Below are 500 nucleotides of genomic sequence, written 5' to 3'. Positions count from 1 at the left end.
AAATGTTCTTTTTTCCCCTCTGTCGTTCATTTTGCATGCTTTTGTGCGAATGCAGACTCTGAGCATGGCTTGCATGTTGGGTTTCATCTCTAGGTAATGACATGTCTGTTGTGTGTGCATGCTTTTCCAAACATATTTTTTTGAAGTCTACAAGATATGTTCAATTTCTACTGAACATAACAGTACCTGTTCTTACTTCTGCCAGTTTCTACAACACCAAGTCTTTAGTGCTGTGCATTGGCATCACTGCCACAGTGTGTCTGTGTGTCACCATCTTCAGCTTTCAGAGCAAGGTGAGCAAATGCTGGAAGAATTATTCCAACTATAAATACTAATAGACTTTTTAGTGTACATCAGTGTATTTTATTATATTTGTGTTACCAATGATATATGCACATGTAAAATACAATAATATTAAAATTCTAAAGTGTTGTTTTTTGACTCTCTAGATTGACATCACCTCTTTCCAAGGTCTTCTCTTCATTCTGTGTATGGTCATG

General features: G+C 36.2%; 1 long non-coding RNA gene across 1 annotated transcript; it reads left to right on the top strand.

The window, feature by feature from the left end:
- Positions 1-23: 23 nt before the first annotated feature.
- LOC107734897 (uncharacterized) lies at positions 24-500 on the top strand. The gene is made up of 3 exons (XR_001639207.1): positions 24-93; positions 206-293; positions 450-500. It is a non-coding gene; the product is annotated as an uncharacterized LOC107734897 (long non-coding RNA).

The sequence above is a fragment of the Sinocyclocheilus rhinocerous genome, unplaced genomic scaffold (genome assembly GCF_001515625.1).
Source record: "Sinocyclocheilus rhinocerous isolate Xijiao unplaced genomic scaffold, SAMN03320098_v1.1 C35491108, whole genome shotgun sequence".
Taxonomy (NCBI): Eukaryota; Metazoa; Chordata; class Actinopteri; order Cypriniformes; family Cyprinidae; genus Sinocyclocheilus; species Sinocyclocheilus rhinocerous.
Note: the sequence above shows the minus strand (reverse complement) of the source record. Positions and strands in the feature narration are given on the sequence as shown.